Source organism: Bos grunniens, chromosome 8, assembly GCF_055505025.1.
Source record: "Bos grunniens cultivar Pamir isolate PY7600 chromosome 8, Bosgru_T2T1.0, whole genome shotgun sequence".
Classification (NCBI taxonomy): domain Eukaryota; kingdom Metazoa; phylum Chordata; class Mammalia; order Artiodactyla; family Bovidae; genus Bos; species Bos grunniens.
The window spans coordinates 93,933,643-93,955,146 of NC_141172.1; the positions used below are offsets into that span (position 1 = coordinate 93,933,643).

Consider the following 21,504-nt stretch of genomic DNA (forward strand, 5'->3'; position numbering starts at 1 on the left):
TGGATGAAACCAAACAAACCAAAGCAAAGAGGGCCTCATTTGCCATGTGTCAATCATGGCTTAGTTACAAATTACAGTATACACTCTGGATGACTTAAGCAGAATGAAATTATTTCATTTAATTTTATTATTATATGATAGTGTGGGGGTGTTATCATTCCTTCTAAAAAACTTTTTTTTCCAAATCACAAATCCTAAGAAAAATTAGTAAAATATAGAAGACTTTCATAATAAATTTTCTGAATGAAGAACCCTTTACAGGCTCAAGTATTAAACAAGTATATCAGTATTATGATAGTGTATTTAACATAATGATAGTGTATTTGCCAAGAAAACTTGATACATGGCTACATCAAAACAAGTGACTTGCCTTTCTTTCCTCCACATCTTGATTCCACAACCCTTTGAAGGGGAAACCCTTCTGGTGTCCTACTCTGAGGAGAAATACGCACATTAAAATTTCTATTTGCTTTAATAAATTTTCTAGAGGAAATTCATAAATTGTTAAAAGATTGGGACCTAGATCAGTCATCTCAGAGGGTTTCTGGAAGCAGCTGGACTCAAGTTCTTAGAAAAGACAAAATTACTATAAGGGATATCCTATGGGTCAAACATAACATGCCTAAGTTTAGACGTTTTCCACCTACTTGGAACTCTTAGTTGGGGTGGGTGGAGTTCTATGAGCTGGTGTATGGGAAGTAATAGGTTCTCATAACTTATTTTGTCACTGTATGAATCTGATACATCAATGGTCTCAACTTTTGCCATCAGATGTAATCTGTGAATGATGATGATGGAAGTGAAAGTGAAGTCACTCAGTCATGTCCGACTCTTAGCGGCCCCATGGACTACAGCCCAAAAGGCCTTCCGTCCATGGGATTTCCCAGGCAAGAATACTGGAGTGGGGTGCCATTGCCTTCTCCCTTAACAGCGGCAAGGCATATTATATTTACTTGGAGCTGGTATACTTGGTGACAGCCTTAGTGCCCTCGGACATGGCATGCTTGGCCAGCTCCCCAGGTAGCAGCAAGCGCACGGCGGTCTGGATCTCCCTGGATGTGATAGTTGAACACTTGTTGTAATGTGCCAGGTGCGATGCCTTGCCAGCGATGCACTTGAAAATGTTGTTGACGAAGCTAGAGGTAATTGAATATAGTTCATGACTGTTTAATACTCCTACTAAAATTAAAAAATAAACTTGGAATAATAAAATAAATATACCTCAAATTCCACAAACATTTTTTCTTATTTGTCTATGTAAAAAATGTTATGCTCAACATCCTATGAATTTACAGATTTATCAATATAAAATGTGTCCAACCAAATGAATTTCCTAGGATGTTCCTCATTCTTGAACAAACCTATCATTCATCTTAGACTGTAAATTAGAAGTGTTCTCTTTTGATAGAGTGAAAATTTGAAGAGAAAGCCAAGGAAAATCAAGATAATGTTATCTTCTTCTGACATCTCCCAATCCTCTGCTTCCAAAGATCACTATGCTAGTTAGTAACAGAGATAAGACATAAAGGCAGATATATACTAAAACCAAGAGCTTGGATATTCTAAGATTTAGAAAAGTAATTAAGATCCTCAGGATAACAAAGAATCTGGTCTTCTAAATCACACTGATATGACCTCCCATCTAACTCAACATTTGTCCACGTTTTAACTTGGATCAGCAGACTGAATTTCAAACTATGTTTTAATTTTGCAAAATGTTCTTTATGATAATACTATCATGTAAGCTGAAAACAATTTTAAGGAAAAACAAAAGGCATCCTGATTGATTGCATAGGGCTCACCCAAAAGCCCCATTTACCCACTCCCTCTATAGTTGCAAATGTTCAATATCATTAAATTCCATAGAAAAAAATATTGTAAATACTGAACAAGAAAATAGCATTTACTGGTTTCAGACTCTTTGTAGATTAGTGGGAAACTACAACTGAAATGTGGGTACGGTGTTTTGGGAGATTTCTGTTTAGATTTTTTTTTCCCAACAAAGACAATTATTTATTTTGAAAGATTTAATGAAGTACTGCCTATAAAATAATATTGCATAAAATGTGAACATAAAAGGGCATATAACACACAATGCAATGAATATAGCATATTTTTCATAAAGTTTTAGAGCAATACATGATCTCTTTTCTTCTCATTCTACTGTCCTGCATCTTTCAAATTCTTTATAAACAGCATGAAATAACTTTGAAATGCTATATGCCATTATTGACTTTTTTAAATATAAAAAAGTTAAAACATAAAATAAAATACAAAAAACACAAAAAGAAGTCAAGATAACCAAAATACTACATAATTCTCAAGTTTCAACACTGTCCAACATGTTTCCAATCCTATGCTTCTTCCATTCACTTGTTGAAGAAACTTCTATTAAATAGATGTGTTACTGCTTCCTTCACATCCTTGTTTCTGAAACTGTAGATTAAAGGACTCATCATGAGAGTCATCACTCCATAGAACACAGTTATAAGTTGTCAGTAGCATCCATTTCATCTGAATTGAGTGTCTCTTTAGACTTGGGCTTCATGTACAGGAAGAGAATGGTTCTGAAGAATACTATAACCACAGTCAGATGAGCAGAGCAGGTAGAGAAGGCTTTGCTTCTCCCCTCAGAAGTGTGGATCTTCAAAATTCTGGAAATGATTAATGAGTAAGATGACAATTAAGAGAAGGGGTATCAATGTGAACAATTCCAGAGCCACAAACATGATGAATGCATTGCCTGAGATGTCAGCACAAGCCAGTTTCATGACAGCCAAAATTTCACAGGAGAAATGATTGATGACATTATTCCTGGAAAAGGGCAACTGTACTACAAATGCAATTCGTGCGGCAGAGTTGCTAACCCCTGCAAACCAGGAGCCAGCTGCCATGGGCACATAGGAACCCTTGCTCATGATAACAGAATTATCTCAGAGGGTTACAGATAGCCATATATCAGTCAAAGGACATCATGCCCAGGAGCACACACTCTGTTGTCCCCATGGCCAAGCCAAGGAACATCTGCACTGCACAGCACAGCTAGAGAAGGAGATGGTCTTTTCTTTCTGAGAGGAAGCTCACCACCATGAGGGGAATGGAAGTGGTGGAGTAGCAGATGTCCAAAAAAGAGAGGTTCCCCAGGAAGAAGTACATAGGGGTGTGAAGATGGAAGTCTAAGATGCTGATGAGAATAAGGTGCCATTTCCCAGAAGGATAACCACATGCATTATTAAGATTAGCACAAAAAGAGTAGCTCAAACCTTGGATAACCAGAAAGCCGCTTCAGGAAAAATTCTACCAGAATGGTTTTGTTTTCCCACACCATTTTACATCTCTCTTTTACCTGGAAGTAGTCAAATAATTTTTTTTTAGTAATAGTTTATTTACTATAGTAAGTTCATCAATGAACAAATACAGAAATTTTCCTGAACCCAGTGAAAAGAGGGAAGAAAGAAAATAAGGAAGGGGAAGAAGAGAGGTGTAAGGGAATAAAGAAGTAAATAATACAAGAATAATACAAGAAGAGAAATATGAGGGAGAAGCTATTGTACAAATCACTCTTTGTGAACCAGCAACTGTGTATGAGGTTTTCTTCCATGCATTACCTCATTTAAACTTCACAATATATATCACTTTAAAGATAAGGATCTTATCTAAGTAAAACTAAGACAGTTTAAGTCTAAAGTCATATAACTGATGTGTAGCAAAACCTGGGCTCAAATTCAAGCCTGCTTGTAGCCCATAATTATCTAAGAGTTAGGCAGCCTAGCTCCCGGGTCAGGAGGATCAACAGTAACCCACTGAATACTGAAACACTGAAAGATGTGTGTCAATCTGATGACAGAATGGTTAGCAGTAAACCCTAGATGATATACGACATGAATATTTAATTTTATAAGACACTGTCAAACAGCTTTCTAGAGTGGTTGCTATCATTTTTCAGTTTTGACAAATTTAAGTTCTAGTTGCTTCCCACCCTGATCAACAATTGGTATTGTCACTATATATATTTTACCCATTCTGTTAGGTATGTGGGGATATAATATCATAGACATTTCCTTAATGACTATTGTTTTGGGGTTTTGCCACCCTTGTGTTCTCTTTAGTAAAGCATCATTCATGTGTTATGCTCATTTTTAATTGGGTTATTTACTATCATTGCAGCTTGAGAATTCTTTATCTAGTCTGAGTATGAAATGTTATCAGATATATGACTTGAATATACTGTCTGTATATTTTCCCTGGTGGCTCAGATGGTAAAGAGTCTGCCTACAATGCCGGAGACCCGGGTTAGATCCCTGGGTTGGGAAGATCCCCTGGAGAAGGAAATGGCAACCCACTCCAGTACTCTTGCCTGGAGAATCCCATGGATGGAGGAGCCTGGCAGGTTACAGTCCATGGGGTCGCAAAGAGTCGGACACGACTGAGCAACTTCACTTTCTTTCTTTCTTATACTGTCTGTAAGTCTGTGACTTGTATTGCAAACACCTTTAAGTGCCATTTTAATTGGCTTCTGCTTAAGTCCAGTGGAACTACCCTCGTGGCTCAGATGGTAAAGTGTCTGTCTACAATGTGAGAGACCTGGGTTCGATCCCTGGGTTGGGAAGATTCCTGGAAAAGGAAATGGCAACCCACTCCGGTACTCTTGCCTTGAAAATCCCATGGATTTTCATGGAGGAGAGTGGTGCAGGCTACTGTCCATGGGGTCACAAATAGTCAGGCACAACTGAGTGACTTCACTTGCACTTAAGTCCAGTGGAAGGGGACACACAGAAAGACTGTGACCAAAAAGACACATCTTCCAACAGGTCTATTCTTTGACAGATCTCACTTGAAGTGATTTGTCAGGGAGACAACCACTGCCACCACCCAGAGAGCACAAACAATGTGCCCTGTATCCAAATACCTTGCTTCATTAAAGCCTCAGGCCATTCCTTTTAAAGTTTCCTCAGAAATAGCACCTCTCTCCCTTAACACACACAGACACACACATATACATTCCAGTAATATTGTTCATGGTCACAGAATCCATTGAAACTGCTCTAATTCATTTACCAAACACACAGGCACTTAACATATAGACCATTTCTCCTTACTCAGGTAATTGGTGCATTTAGCCTTTAATTAACACTTTTGGAACTATGCAAACAGCTACTAATCACTTTTATGTGCTTGCTGTTGTTCAGTTGCTAAGCAGTGCCTGACTCTTGGCGACCCCGTGAACTGCAGCACACCAGGCCCACCTGTCCTTTACTATCTCAAAAGTTTGCTCAGATTCATTCCCAATTAGTTGATGATGCCATCCAATCATCCATCCTCTGACCCCTTTTCTTCTCCTGCCCTCGATATTTCCAAGCATCAGAGTTTTTTCCAATGAGTTGGCTTTTTGCATTAGGTGGCCAAAGTACTGGAGCTTCAGCATCAATATCAGTCCTTCCAATGAATATTCAGGGTTGACACTTCTTTTAGGGTTTGATCTCCTTGCAGTCTAAGGAGCTCTCAAGAGTCTTCTCAGTTCAGTTCAGTCGCTCAGTCACGTTCGACTCTTTTCGACCCCATGAATCGCACCACGCCAGGCCTCCCTGTCCATCACCAACTCCCGGAGTTCTCTCAGACTCACGTCCATTGAGTCAGTGATGCCATCCAGCCATCTCATCCTCTGTCGTCCCCTTCTCCTCCTGCCCGCAATCCCTCCCAGCATCAGAGTCTTTTCCAATGAGACAACTCTTCGTATGAGGTGGCCAAAGTACTGGAGTTTCAGCGTCAGCATCATTCCTTCCAAAGAAATCCCAGGGCTGATCTCCTTCAGAATGGACTGGTTGGATCTCCTTGCAGTCCAAGGGACTCTCAAGAGTCTTCTCCAACACCACAGTTCAAAGGCATCAATTCTTCGGTGCTCAGCTTTCTTCACAGTCCAACTCTCACATCCATACCTGACCACTTAAAAAACCATAGCCTTGACTAGCAAGAGTCTTCTAAAGCACCACAATTTGAAGGCATCAGTTCTTCAACACTCAACCTTTATGGTCCTACTCTGACATCTATACATGACTACTGGAAAAATCACAGCTTTGACTATATGATTTTTGTTGACCAAGTGATTTTAATACACTGTCTAGTTTGTCATGGCTTTCCTTTCCAGGAGCAAGCATTTTTTAAATTTCATGACTATAGTTATGAAAAACTATAGTTTTGGAGCCCAAGAATAGAAAATCTATCACAGCTTCCACTTTTTACCCTTCTATTTGCCATGAAGTGATGAAACCAGATGCCATGAGCTTCATTTTTTGAATGTTGAGTTTTAAGCCAGTTTTTTCACTCTCCACTTTGATCCTCATAAAGAGGCTCTTTGCTGCTGCTGATGCTAAGTCACTTCAGTCCGACTCTGTGCAACCCCACAGATGGCAGCCCACTGGGCTCCCCCGTCCCTGGGATTCTCCAGGCAAGAACAGTGGTGGGTTTCCATTTCCTTTTCCAATGCATGACACTGAAAATTGAAAGTGAAGTCACTCAGTCGTGTCCGACTCTTAGTGACCCTATGGAATGCAGCCCACCAGGCTCCTCCATCCATGGGATTTTCCAGGCAATAGTACTGGAGTGGGGTGCCATTGCCTTCTCCAAAAGAGGCTCTTTATTTCTTCATTTTCTGCCATTAGATTGGTATTATCTGCATATCTGAGGTTGATAAGATTCCCCCTGGCAATTTTAATTCCAGCTTGTGATTCACCCAGCCCAGCATTTCACATGATGTACTCTGCATAAAATTTAAATATGCACAGTTACAATATACAGCCTTGTTGTTCTCCTTTCCCAACTTTGAACAAGTCCTTTGTTCCATGTCTGGTTCTAACTGTTGCTTCTTGACCTACATACAGGTTTCTCAGGAGGCAGGTAATGTGGGTTGGTATTCCCACCTCTTCCAGAATTTCCCAGTTTGTTGTGATTCACACAGTCAAAGGCTTTCATGTAGTCAATGAAGCACAAGATGTTTTTCTGAAATTCCCTTGCTTTCTCTATGACCCATTGAATGTTGGCAATTTGATCTCTTGTTCCTCAGCCATTTCTAAACCCAGCTTGTACATCTGGAAGTTCTTGGTTCACATGCTGTTGAAACCTAGCTTGAAGGATTTTGAGCATAACCTTACTAACATGTAAAATGAACACAATTGTATGGTAGTTTGAACATTCTTTGGTATTGCCCTTCTTTGGAACTGGAATGAAAACTGAACTTTTCCAGTTTTTCTGAGTTTTCCAAATTTGCTGGCATTTTGAATGTAACACTTTAACAGCATCATTCTTTAGGATTTGAAATAGCTCAGCTGAAATTCCATCACCTCCACTAGCTTTATTCATAGGAATGCTTCTAAATGCATTACATACACACTCTGTCTACCAGATATAATGCCTTAAATCTATTCTTCACCTCCACTGTATAATAATCTTCAGGGTTTTCATTTAGGTCATACCTGAACGACCTAGTGGTTTTCCCTACTTTCTTAAATTTAGGTCTGAATTTTGAAATAAGGAGCTCATGATCTGAGTCACAGTCAGCTCCAGGTCTTGTTTTTGTTGACTGTATAGAGCTACTCCATCTTCGGCTGCAAAGAATATAAGCAACCTGATTTTTGTATTAATAATCTGGTGATATCCATATGTAGAGTTGTCTCTTGTGTTGTTGGAAGAGGTTATTTGCCACGACCAGTGTGTTCTCTTGACAAAACTCTGTAGCTTTGGTCCTGCTTTATTTTGTACTTTAAGGCCAAACTTTCCTGTTACTCCAGGTATCTCTTGGCATCCTACTTTTGCATTCCCCTATAATGAAAAGGACATCTTTATCTTGGTATTAGTTCTAGGTCTTGGGGGACTTCTTAGAACCAGTCAACTTCATCTTCTTTGGCATTAGTGGTTGGGGCATAGGCATGGATTACTATGATGTTCAATGGTTTACCTTTGAAACGAACAGAGATCATTCTGTCATTGAGACTGCACCCAAATACTGAATTTCAAACTCTTTGTTGACTATGAGGGCTATTCCATTTCTTCTAAAGGATTCTTGTCCAGAGTGGTAGATTTAATTGTCATCTGAATTAAATTTGCCCAGCCCATCCATTTTAGTTCACTGATTCCTAAGATGTCACTATTTCTATTTCCTGCTTGACCACCTTCAATTTACCTTTACTCATAGACCTAACATTCCAGATCCCTATGCAGTATTAATCTTTATAGCACCGGACTTTACTTTCACCACCAGACATATCCATAACTTAGTGTCATTTCCTCTTTGGCCCAGCTGCTTCATTCTTTCTGAAGCTACTAATAATTGCCCTTCCGCTCTTCCTCAGTAAAACACTGGACACCTTCTGACCTGGGGGGAGCTCATCTTCAGAATCGTATCCTTTTGCCATTTCATAGTGTTCATGAGGTGGTCAAGACAAGAATATTGGAGTGGCTTGCCATTCCCTCCTCCAGTGTATCTGGAGTGTTTTGCCATCCTCTCCTCCAATGTAATTGTATTGGACCAATATTAGGGTACCTCTCCTTTCATCCTATTTCCCCTACTTCAATCAATCTAACTTTTTTTTTTTTTTTTTTGTGCAGGTCAGTCTTGAAGTCCTGTGCGATCTCGCGCACCAGCCGCTGGAACTGTAGCTTGCAGATCAGCAGCTCCGTAGACTTCTGGTAGCGGCGGATCTCGCGTAGGGCCACGGTGCCAGGCCGGTAGCGGTGAGGCTTCTTCACACAGCCGGTGGCCGGCGCGCTCTTACAGGCTCTCAATCTAACTTTTTATGCTTTTGGATATTTTTATTCCGTAAACATGCATTCTTCTTTCACTCTGAGTCCCAGATTTAGCTTTCTTAATTCTAGGTGATAAAAAAAAAGGCACTCAAGAACCAATTACCTGATAAATAATGACTAACAAGCAGTTTTACTCTGTAAACTCACTATGTCTGTTGGAAAGAATATCCATTTTTTGGTATGAAGTTGAGATTTTTTTTTACTAATAGGCAGATGTGCTTTAATATTTCTGTGAAAAAGTTCTAAAGACAGTATAAAAATTCTAGCATGAAGCCACAAGATGTTAAAAATATTCAGTTCAGTTCAGTTCAATCACTCAGTCGTGTCCGACTCTTTGTGACCCCATGAATCGCAGCACGCCAGGCCTCCCTGTCCATCACCAACTCCCGGAGTTCACTCAGACTCACGTCCATTGAGTCAGTGATGCCATCCAGCCATCTCATCCTCTGTCGTCCCCTTCTCCTCCTGCCCCCAATCCCTCCCAGCATCAGAGTCTTTTCCAATGAGTCAACTCTTCGCATGAGGTGGCCAAAGTACTGGAGTTTCAGCTTTAGCATCATTCCTTCCAAAGAAATCCCAGGGCTGATCTCCTTCAGAATGGACTGGTTGGATCTCCTTGCAGTCCAAGGGACTCTCAAGAGTCTTCTCCAACACCACAGTTCAAAAGCATCAATTCTTTGGCACTCAGCCTTCTTCACAGTCCAACTCTCACATCCACACATGACCACTGGAAAGACCATAGCCTTGACTAGATGGACCTTTGTTGGCAAAGTAATGTCTCTGCTTTTCAATATGCTATCTAGGTTGGTCATAACTTTCCTTCCAAGAAGTAAGTGTCTTTTAATTTCATGGCTGTGATCACCATCTGCAGTGATTTTGGAGCCCCAAAAAATAAAGTCTGACACTGTTTCCACTGTTTCCCCATTTATTTCCCATGAAGTGATGGGACCGGATGCCATGATCTTTGTTTTCTGAATGTTGAACTTTAAGCCAGCTTTTTCACTCTCCACTTTCACTTTCATCAAGAGGTTTTTTTAAGTTCCTCTTCACTTTCTGCCGTAAGGGCGGTGTCATCTGCATATCTGAGGTTATTGATATTTCTCCCAGCAATCTTGATTCCACCTTGTGTTTCTTCCAGTCCAGCGTTTCTCATGATGTACTCTGCATAGAAGTTAAATAAGCAGGTGACAATATACAGCCTTGATGTACTCCTTTTCCTCTTTGGAACCAGTTTGTAGTTCTATGTCCAGTTCTAACTGTTGCTTCCTGACCGGCATACAGATTTCTCAAGAGGCAGGTCAGGTGGTCTGGTATTCCCATCTCTTGAAGAATTTTCCACAGTTTATTGTGGTCCACATAGTCAAAGGCTTTGGCGTAGTCAATAAAGCAGAAATAGATGTTTTTCTGGAACTCTCTTGCTTTTTCCATGATCCAGTGGATGTTGGCAATTTGATCTCTGGTTCCTCTGCCTTTTCTAAAACCAGCTTGAACATCAGGAAGTTCACAGTTCACATATTGCTGAAGCCTGGCTTGGAGAATTTTGAGCATTACTTTACTAGCATGTGAGATGGGTGCAATTGTGCGGTACTTTGAGCATTCTTTGGCATTGCCTTTCTTTGGGATTGGAATGAAAACTGACCTTTTCCAGTCCTGAAGCCACTGCTGAGTTTTCCAAATTTGCTGGCATATTGAGTGCAGCACTTTCACAGCATCTTCTTTCAGGATTTGGAATAGCTCCACTGGAATTCCATCACCTCCACTAGCTTTGTTCGTAGTGATGCTTTCTAAGGCCCACTTGACTTCACATTCCAGGATGTCTGGCTCTAGGTCAGTGATCACACCATCGTGATTATCTGGGTCGTGAAGATCTTTTTTGTACAGTTCTTCTGTGTATTCTTGCCATCTCTTCTTAATATCTTCTGCTTCTGTTAGGTCCATACCATTTCTGTCCTTTATCAAGCCCATCTGTGCATGAAATGTTCCTTTGGTATCTCTGATTTTCTTGAAGAGATCCCTAGTCTTTCCCATTCTGTTGTTTTCCTCTATTTCTTTGCATTGATCGCTGAAGAAGGCTTTCTTATCTCTTCTTGCTATTCCTTGGAACTCTGCATTCAGATGTTTATATCTTTCCTTTTCTCCTTTGCTTTTCTCTTCTCTTCTTTTCACAGCTATTTGTAAGGCCTCCCCAGACAGCCATTTTGCTTTTTTGCATTTCTTTTCCATGGGGATGGTCTTGATCCCTGTCTCCTGTACAATGTCACGAACCTTATTCCATATTTCATCAGGCACTCTATCTAGGCCCTTAAATCTATTTCTCACTTAAATGGGTTTCCCTGGTGACTCAGTGATAAAGAATCCACCTGCAATGCAGGAGACATGGGTTCGATCCCTGGGTCAGGAAGATACCCTGGAGATGGAAATTGCAACCAACTCCAGTATTCTTGCCTGGGAAATCCCATGGACAGAGGGGCTTCACAGGTGACAGTCCATGGGGTTGCAAAAGAGTCATACACGACTTAGCAACTAAACCATAACAACAACAAACAATTATATAAATGTCTATCTCTATATAATGGGGTCCACAGAGTGTGTGTTCCTTGCAGTGATGACATACATTCCTACATGGCAATCAACAAATTTCTGTGATAACTCATGATCATAAACAGGACATCTTGTGTTTAGATGACAGCTATCTCCTGGGGACTAAACTTTCTTAATGGATTGGCATGAAATATACTCACATTATGAGTATTCTTTTGTGAAAGAATAGAAGTAATATTTTTTGTGTGTGAAATACTGCCTTTATTAAATCTGTCTTCATTAAGTATTTTCTTGAATGAAAGTATAATGTTAGACAATGTAGTATTTTCATTTGCTCCATTACTGTTAATTTGTTTCCTATATTTTCATCATCTATGCTGTTACTGAGAATCAGTTCAGCTGAAGAAAGAAAAAGGCCTCTTCTACCTGCTCAGCCCACATAACAGTGGTTATTTGTGTTTTATGAGACGATTTTATTCATGTGCATGCAGCTAAAGTCCAAAAAATGACTTGAACAAACTGATTACCCTGTTCTATGGTGTAGTCACCCCTATGATCACTCCTATTATCTGTAGCCTGAGGAACGAGGAAGTCCTATGAGAAAAATAGCAAGTAAGAACTGTTTCTGGAGAAAATGATAAGAAACTGACACCTTTGAGTTTATGAACAAAACAAGCTGACATATTTTGAGGCAAGGGTTTTAAATATAAACAGAACAAATGAAAGTCATACATAGAATTATAGAAATTCAGAGTTAGAAATGTCAATATCACAAGTCTAATTATACCATGTTCTGAAAACAACTGTGATCTCATAAAAGTAAACATTAAGTAGTCTAAGAAATTCAACTAAACTTATGAGGACAAGACAAAAAATATATTTAAAATTAAGTCTTTTCCAGAAAACCAAACACATCTATTTTCAGTACCCTTTATCTGAAATACTTTTGACATTTTTTTTTTTTTTTAACCCAGAGAACTCATCTGCCTCAGCCTACATTTTGAACCACATATTTCACCTTCTGGTTTCCTGCCCACATTGCCCCCATTCCTTCACACATACTGTGTGACATTCAGTGTAGTTACCCAATTATTTCATGTTCTTTCTCACCTAAGGACAATAATGCACACTATTTCCTCTGCATTACTAAATTTCTCTTTCTCTAGTGGAATCATAGTGGAATTCTAGTGGAATCATAGAAGTAAATCAAGTGATACATCCTCTGTGAATCTTTCTAATACTTGCTTGTGTTAATCACTCCCTCCTCTATGCTATTCTTACCCTTACCTACTCCAGAAATTTTTCTTTTATGCTGTAATCACTTAGTTTCTGAAATCTTCCCAGTGATACACTATCATTCACTGTTCTCTGTTCAAAGTACAATGCCAATTTAATTAAAAATAGGGGACATTTATTCATTGTTGAATTATTTTAAAAGGAAAAAAATGGTTAAAATAGAAGTTAAAGTATCTAAAATACAACATAAGAAAATAAGAGAAATAAACTTTATATACTATTCCATCCCCCAAACCACAATTTCACATGCTTTTGTAAAACAGAACATAATCTTTAAATGTAGGATAGAACAAGGGAAGATAAAGGACTGAGTAGAATGTACTGAAGAAGTCAAAAATGTCCCCTTTGAATGACTAATGTAAAGTTATGGTAGTGTTTCTTAAGATCTCATTGACCCTCTGATTTTATATTTCTTCTCCAATTCTGCACTATAAACTCAGGTTTTATTTTTAAGAACAAATTTTAAATTAATTCTACATATATGCTGATGATAAGAATGTTGTCAAAATTCCTTGGAAGATAAAGGTTTTCTTTGCTGTTTTGTTTTCCACAGATGGGGAGATTTTCCTAATTCAAAATAAAACTTCAGAATCAAAACTACAATCATCTTCCAGAGAAATGACAGCATGCCTAATAGACAATCTTTTTTTTCACTTTCTAACAATTTCTCACAGTTCCTATCCTTCTGAAATATCTCTTCATATTTTACCTATTCCTCAAATGTATTCTAAATGTAATATAGGAAATACAGGCATACAATGCACTCAAGTCTTGGCCACCATGTATGACCTGTGTGATTTTTATTCAAGCCTAAATTTTCTTATCTACCTTACAACATTATCTGGTGATAATCCTTAAGAGTAGGGAAAATGTCATATCCATAATGGATCCCCAGCACATACGAGGCACTTATGCAGTGTTGAATAAATGAAAGAAGAAATAAACCCAAAATCACTACATACACTAACACAATCTATCACTATTAATTAGTGAAAAAATTTTAAAAGATGGTGTATATATATATATGACACCTAGCACACCACATAGTATATCTTATACATTAATTAAATTATACTGCCTCTTCCACCTATTGCATTCCTGATTTGCTCTCTGGTTTTTGAAAATAAGGAAGACAAGCAAGGATTCCTGGTTATCTGTATCTGAATGGGACAGTGAGAGACAATCTTATGTTGCACTTTGCACCATTGTTACTTAATTATAAGGAACTTTAAAATAGCTATATGTATATTTTTGAGATTAGTTGTTTGTCAGTTGCTTCATTTGCTATTATTTTCTCCCATTCTGAAGGCTGCCTTTTCACCTTGCTTATAGTTTCTTTTGTTGTACAGAAGCTTTTAAGTTTAATTAGGTCCCATTTGTTTATTTTTGCTTTTATTTCCAATATTCTGGGAGGTGGGTCATAGAGGATCCTGCTGTGATGTATGTCGGAGAATGTTTTGCCTATGTTCTTCTCTAGGAGTTTTATAGTTTCTGGTCTTACATTTAGATCTTTAATCCATTTTGAGTTTATTTTTGTGTATGGTGTTAGAAAGTGTTCTAGTTTCATTCTTTTACAAGTGGTTGACCAGTTTTCCCAGCACCACTTGTTAAAGAGATTGTCTTTAATCCATTGTATATTCTTGCCTCCTTTGTCAAAGATAAGGTGTCCATATGTGCGTGGACTTATCTCTGGGCTTTCTATTTTGTTCCATTGATCTATATTTCTGTCTTCCTACAGCTCAATTCCAGAAAAATAAATGACCCAATCAAAAAATTGGCCAAAGAACTAAATAGACAATTCTCCAAAGAAGACATACAGATGGCTAACAAACACATGAAAAGATGCTCAACATCACTCATTATCAGAGAAATGCAAATCAAAACCACTATGAGGTACCATTTCATGCCAGTCAGAATGGCTGCGATCCAAAAGTCTACAAGCAATAAATGCTGGAGAGGGTGTGGAGAAAAGGGAACCCTCTTACACTGTTGGTGGGAATGCAAACTAGTACAGCCACTGTGGAATCTTAAAAAACTGGGACTAGAACTGTCTAATGATCCAGCAATCCCACTGCTGGGCATACACACTGAGGAAACCAGAACTGAAAGAGACACATGTACCCCAATGTTCATCACAGCACTGTTTACAATAGCCAGGACATGGAAGCAACCTAGATGTCCATCAGCAGATGAATGGATAAGAAAGCCGTGGTACATATACACAATGGAGTATTACCCAGCCATTAAAAAAATACATTTGAATCAGTTCTAATGAGGTGGATGAATCTGGAGCCTATTATACAGAGTGAAGTAAGCCAGAAAGAAAAATACCAATACAGTATACTAATGCATATATATGGAATTTAGAAAGATGGTAACAATAACCCTGTATACGAGACAGCAAAAGAGACACTGATGTATAGAACAGTCTTTTGGACTCTGTGGGAGAGGGACAGGGTGGGATGATTTGGGAGAATGGCATTGAAACATGTATAATATCATATATGAAATGAGTCGCCAGTCCAGGTTCGATGCACGATACTGGATGCTTGGGGCTGATGCACTGGGACGACCCAGAGGGATGGTATGGGGAGGGAGGAGGGAGGAGGGAGGAGGGTTCAGGATGGGGAACACATGTATACCTGTGGTGGATTCATTTTGATATATGGCAAAACCAATACAATATTGTAAAGTTAAAAAATAAAATAAAAAATAATTTAAAAAGGAGCATATATGAATTTCCTAGTTATGTTTTTGACCTAGTACATTTCATGTATAAATCACTTATCTTCCTCATTTGTTCTCTGAGATTTGGACAATAAAGTAGCTAATCATGATTTGCTGGGGGGCTACATTTAAGAAGGGAGAAGGCAATGGCACCCCACTCCAGTACTCTTGCCTGGAAAATCCCATGGACAGAGGAGCCTGGTGGGCTGCAGTCCATGGGGTCACTAAGGGTTGGACACGACTGAAGTGACTTCACTTTCACTTTTCACTTTCATGCATTGGAGAAGGAAATGGCAACCCACTCCAGTGTTCTTGCCTGGAGAATCCCAGGGACGGGGGAGCCTGGTGGGCTGCCGTCTATGGGGTTGCACAGAGTCAGACACGACTGAAGCGACTTAGCAGCAGCAGCAGCAGCACATTTAAGAAAGATGCAAACTGAAGGAAATACTAGCAGTAAGTGAGCAAAAAGGAGAGGTTGGCCAAAGGAAGTAAACTCTGGAGTTCAGCCTTCATTTTACTTGATCAAGGCAGGAATGGATGATGGGGAGACTAGGCATGAAAAGAGACTAAAAGGGAAGATGGAAAAAAGAAAGCTACAAAATGTATTGAGGCCACGATACTGGATGCTTGGGGCTAGTGCACTGGGACGACCCAGAGGGATGGTATGGGGAGGGAGGAGGGAGGAGGGTTCAGGATGGGGAGCACATGTATACCTGTGATGGATTCATTTTGATATTTGGCAAAACTAATACAATTATGTAAAGTTTAAAAATAAAATAAAATTTAAAAAAAAAATGTAATGAGGCCTTCCTATGAGCCAGATCAGAGAAGGCAATGGCACCCCACTCCAGTACTCTTGCCTGGAAAATCCCATGGACAGAGGAGCCTGGTAGGCTGCAGTCCATGGGGTCACTAAGAGTCGGACACGACTGAGCAACTTCACTTACATTTTTCACTTTCATGCATTGGAGAAGGAAATGGCAATCCGCTCCAGTGTTCTTGCCTGGAGAATCCCAGGCACCGTGGAGCCTGATGGGCTGCCGTCATGGGGTCACACAGAGTCGGACACGACTGAAGCGACTTAGCAGTATGAGCCAGATGTTTTCAAATAATGCCACATTTAACACTTAGCAGGACAAAATTAAATTTGACTATTAAGTTATATTTTACTGTTTAACCCTTATGATATGCTCAACTCTAGCCTCTAGCCTCAGGAGTATTTCAAATTCCTAATTCACTGTAGCATATTCTCCATCTCAAATATAAGCATTACTTTGTTTTGATGTATACTAGGAAATAACATTAAGTATGAGCAGTTAATGAATTAGAAAGGGGATCATCTCAGAGAAAGGAAGAGATGTAAACCTTCTAGTCATACAATAGGAAGCAGGGGACTTCTGATTTCTGTTGTGCTCACTGTGGCTGAATAAGCTCCTATAAGACTCAAGCATGTCAGAGATGAAACTATAAGCTTTACATAAAGTATCAAAAAAATTACTGAAAGAAGTAATGTTTTTGTGTGAGTTTCACATCTGTATGGCTCTAGGCTGAGCTAAGCATTGTATGGAGTGGGGAAAGAAAAAAGAAAACTCTGATATTAAACTGGCACTCTTTCTGGAAAAGCTAGCAATCTTCTGGGAAAACAGCCATTGTAATGTAAGTGAGAAATCCCACAAAGGGGAGATATAAAAGAGGAAGCATCAAATTCTACATTAAAATCTTGATCAAGTTCTATAATTGACCCCTGTGCCATGTACGTACAATTCAGCTAAAGATGAAAATAAAGTACATGTTGAACTCAAATACGAACTCTTAACAAAAAGACCCACTTTGCAATTTCAGGCAAACCACATTCATCACAAAACCAACACACTAGTAGTCAGAGGAAGTTAATGGAATTTAGAGTCTCCACAATACCACATTATCCAAAATACAATCCAAAATTACTCATCATATAAAGAATGAGTAATATGTGACACATTCCCAAAATAAAGTCAATCAACAGAAAACAACTCTGTGATAGCCCAAATGCTGAAATTTTCAGAAAGCATGATAAAGCAACTAGTATAAGAAGAAGTGGCAAGAATACACAGAAGGATTGTACAAAAAAGATCTTAATGACCCAGATAACCACGATGGTGTGATCACTTACTCAGAACCAGACATCTTGGAGTGTGAAGTCAAGTGGGCCTTGGGAAGCATCATGAATAACAAAGCTAGTAGAGATGATGGAACTCCAGCTGACCTATTTCAAATCCTAAAAGATGATGCTGTGAAAGTGCTGCACTCAATATGCCAGCAAATATGGAAAACTCAGAAGTGGCCACAGGACTGGAAAAGATCAGTTTCATTGCAATCCCCAAAAAGGTCAATACCAAAGAATGTTCCAACTACCACCCAATTGTATTCATTTCACACATTAGCAAAGTCATGCTCAAAATTCTCCAAGCCAGGCTTCAATAGTATGTGAACGGAAAACTTCCAGATATTCAAGCTGGATTTAGAAAAGGCAGAGGAACCAGAGATCAAATTGCCAACATCTGTTAGATCATAGAAAAATCAAGAGAATTCCAGAAAAACATCTACTTCTGCTTCACTGACTATGCTAAAGCCTTTGACTGTGTGGATCACAACAAACTATGGAAAATTCTTACAGACATGGAAATAGCAGACCACCTTACCTGCCTCCTAAGAAACCTGAATGCAGGTCAAGAAGCAACAGTTAGAATTTGACATGGAATAATGGACTGGTTCCAAATTGGGAAAGGAATATGTCAAGGGTGTATACTGTCACTTTGCATATTTAACTTATATGCAGCGTACCTCATGCAAAATGCCAGACAGGATGCAGCACAAGCTGGAGTCAAGATTGCCGGGAGAAATATCAATAACCTCAGATACACAGATGACACCACCCTTATGGCATAAAGTGAAGAGGAACTAAAGAGGCTTTCGATGAGGGTAGAAGAGGAGAGTGAAAAGGCTGGCTTAAAACTTAACATTAAAAAAAAAAAATTCAAAAAACTAAAATCATGGCTTCTGGTCCCATCACTTCATGGCAAATAGATGGAGAAAAAATGGAAACTGTAACAGACTTTATTATCTTGGGCTCCAAAATCACTGCGGATGGTGACTGCAGCCATGAAATTAAAAGATGCTTACTCCTTGGAAGAAAAGCTATGACAAACCTAGACAGTGTATTAAAAAGCAGAGACAACAAAGGTCTATCTAGTCAAAGCTATGGTTTTTCCAGTATGCATGTATGGATGTGAGAGTTGGACCATAAAGAAGGCTGAACATTGAACAAATGACACTTTTGAACTGTGTTGTTGAAGAATCTTGAGAGGAGTCCCTTGGGCTACAAGGAGATCAAACCAATCAATCCTAAAGTAAATCAATCCTGAATATTCATTATAAGGACTGAGGGTGAAGCTAAAGCTCTAATAATTCGGCCACCTGATGCGAAGAGCCAACTCATTAGAAAAGACCCTGATGCTGGGAAAGATTGAAGGCAGGAAGAGAAGCAGACAACATCTGGACAAGATGGTTGGATTGCCCTGATTCAATGCCATCACTGATTCAAGGGCCATGAGTCTGAGCAAGCTCCAGGAGTTGGTGATGGGTGGGGAAGCCTGGCATGCTGCAGTCCATGGGGTTGCAGAGTTGTACATGACTGATCAACTGAACAACAACAAATAACTATTTAGATAAAGTAAAGGAAAAAAAATATTCACAAGAGATGAAAAGAAACCAAATCTCAGTAAAGAATTAACTACAAAAAGAAAGAAATAGAGATCTAGAACCAAAATTTAAGCTTTCAGAAGTTTAAAATTCTTAGAATGGGTTAAACAACAGAATACAGGTGATAAAGAATCCGAGATTTGCAATATCAGTATCATAATACCATGAATCATTATTTTTCCTCTCCCCTTTAATTTACAAGTAATTAGACACCCATAAACAAATGAAAAAAGCTCTACACAGCCCACCAAGACACCCAAGATATCCATCTATCTGTACATGTGAAAGTGCATGGGTGCTCAGTTACTCAGTTGTGTCTGCCTCTTTGCAACCCTATGGACTATAGCCTGGCAGGCTCCTCTGTCCATGGGATTTTCCAGGCAAGAGTGTGGGAGTGGGTTATCATTTCTTCCTCCAGAGGATCTTCCTGACCCAGGGATCAAACCAGAGTCTCCCGTGGCTCAATCATCAGCAGGCAAGTTCTTTATCACTGAGCCGCCTGGGTGGATGGATTAAACTTCAGGGAGGCTTTAGAGCCAGAGGAGTGGTGCCAGAGGAAGCAACAGCAGAGGCAGCAGTGGCTGGAATGGCACAGAGTCAGCATAATCTTTCTGACAGGGGAGGTGGTTGGTGAAGATGGTGAGTAGGATACCGCCCCTACCATGCATTTTGCAGGTGAAAGGACTGATTGCTCTCTGAGGGGTAACCATAGTGAGAGGTGGGAAGGAAGGAAGAAAGAAGAAAGGCAGACAAGTACAGCTGAAGGGATATCTGTCCAGGAATTTTGGCAAGAGATCCACCAGGAACCTCGGAATTCCCCCTTCATAGATCCCTCTTATGGACTACTGTTGTTCAGTCGCTAAACCATGTTTGACTATTTGTGACCCCATGGACTGCAACACACTAGGCTTCCATGTCCTTCACTATATCTCAGAGTTTGGTCAAACTCATGTCCATTGAGTTGGTGATGCCATTCAACCATCTCATCTTCTGTCCCACCCTTCTCCTCCTGCCTTCAATCTTTCCCAGCATCAGAGTTTTCTCCAATGAGTCAGCTCTTCAAATAAGGTGGCCAAAGTATTGGAGCTTCAGCTTCAGCGTCAGTTCTTCTAATGAATATTCATGGTTGATATCCTTCAGGATTGACTGGTTTTATCTCCTTGCTATCCAAGGGACCCTAAAGAGTCTTTTCCAGTATCACAATTTGAAAACATCAATTCTTCACTGCTGAGTCTTCTTTATGGGCCAACTTTTACATCCATACATGACCACTAACAAAACCATAACTTTGAATATATACATCTTTGTTTGCCTCTGGTAATGCCTCTGGTTTTTAATATAGGTACACCTAAAAGAGCTAAGTACTAAGAATATACTTTTCACCACCCAAAACTGCTACCACCCAACTTTTTGTTTAAAAATTCTAAAAAAGAAAGAAAGGAAAGAAGCCCTTGCTGCTGCTAAGTCGCTTCAGTCATGTCTGACTCTCTGCGACCCCATAGATGGCAGCCCACCAGGCTCCCCCATCCCTGGGATTCTCCAGGCAAGAACACTGGAGTGGGTAGCCATTTCTTTCTCCAATGCATGAAAGTTAAAAGTGAAAGTGAAGTCGCTCTGTTGTGCCCAACTCTTAGCAGCCCCATGGACTGCAGCCTACCAGGCTTCTCCGTCCATGGGATTTTCCAGGCAACAGTACTGGAGTGGGTTGCCATTGCCTTCTCTGAAAGAAGCCCTTAGAATACCCCAATTTCTCAGATTTATAGAGTATGAGAAATAGTATTTCTGAGCAACTCTACTCTGTGGCAAGGGCCAAACATCACTTATAATCCAAACTTGGACACTTTTGACACTGAAACGGAATGTTTTTAACAATTGTACTTGGACATTCAGTATAAATTTGGATCACCTAATGAAAATCATACTATATGGTCACAGAGATTATGCCATAAACATAATTTAAAAGAACATTCTTTTCCTGATGTTAGTGGCATATTTCATTGACCAAAGGTTGTAATCATCCTTTTAGCTCAGGCCCCTGCCCTTGATATTATTGGGGTCTGTTTCAGAAGACCTTTACATACTTTAACTTTTATTTACCATGTGTGTCCCACCAAGAAGTCTGAAACATTTTCAGAGCTAATATCCAGTTTTCTTTACAAACGCATGTCTGTGGATAAATGGTATATTTTCATTACACACAGATGGAATCCTCTTAGGCAAGACACTGTAGATCAATTTAGAAGAAATCTGACAATGTAAAAATATTTGTCTTCATTTGAAATTACTACATTTTTTTTCTAATAAGGGCAACAATATATATGGATCCATAAAAATAATCTATTCCATTTGTTAACACAATAGATATGTTCTATGATGAAAAAAGCAAAACATTCTCTAATG

General features: G+C 39.4%; 1 protein-coding gene and 1 pseudogene across 2 annotated transcripts in view; one reads left to right on the top strand and one right to left on the bottom strand.

The window, feature by feature from the left end:
* The window catches only part of LOC147367703 (olfactory receptor 13D1-like), an 83,327-nt gene that overhangs the window by 41,278 nt on the left and 20,545 nt on the right, over nt 1-21,504 (top strand). The window lies entirely within an intron of this gene.
* On the bottom strand, nt 1,911-3,328 carry LOC147367706 (olfactory receptor 13C9-like; annotated as a pseudogene). Its single transcript, XR_015168847.1, has one exon. The product of XR_015168847.1 is annotated as an olfactory receptor 13C9-like (transcript).